We start from the raw sequence: 573 nt of genomic DNA, 5'->3' as shown, positions 1-573 counted from the left end.
TATTAACAATGAACTTTTTATTAGAATCATTATCCTGAAACTCTACGTATCCATATGGTGATACGCTCGTGATCACATATGGACCTCTCCACCGGGACTTCAATTTCTCGGGGAATAATTTGAGCCTAGAATTAAATAGCAGAACTTTCTGCGCTGGCTCAAAGACTCTGGATAACAATTTCTTATCATGCCATCTTTTTGCTTTCTCTTTGTATATTTTTGCATTCTTGAAAGCATTGAGTCTAAATTCCTCTAGCTCATTTAACTGGAGCAATCATTTTTCTCCAGCTAACTTGGCATCAAGGTTCAGGAATCTGGTTGCCCAGTAGGCCTTATGTTCCAGTTCCACTGGCAAGTGACATGTCTTTCCATACACAAGCTGGTATGGAGAGGTCCCTATAGGGGTCTTGAATGCTGTTTTGTATGCCCACAGAGCATCATCCAAGCTTCTTGCCCAATCCCTTCTACAGTTAATTATAGTCCGTTCCAAGATTCTTTTGAGTTCTTTATTTGAGACTTCAGCTTGCCCATTAGTCTGTGGGTGATATGGAGTGGCCACCCTGTGGCTAACTC

The sequence above is a fragment of the Arachis duranensis genome, chromosome 7 (genome assembly GCF_000817695.3).
Source record: "Arachis duranensis cultivar V14167 chromosome 7, aradu.V14167.gnm2.J7QH, whole genome shotgun sequence".
Lineage (NCBI taxonomy): Eukaryota > Viridiplantae > Streptophyta > Magnoliopsida > Fabales > Fabaceae > Arachis > Arachis duranensis.
This window is presented reverse-complemented; position numbering follows the sequence as displayed.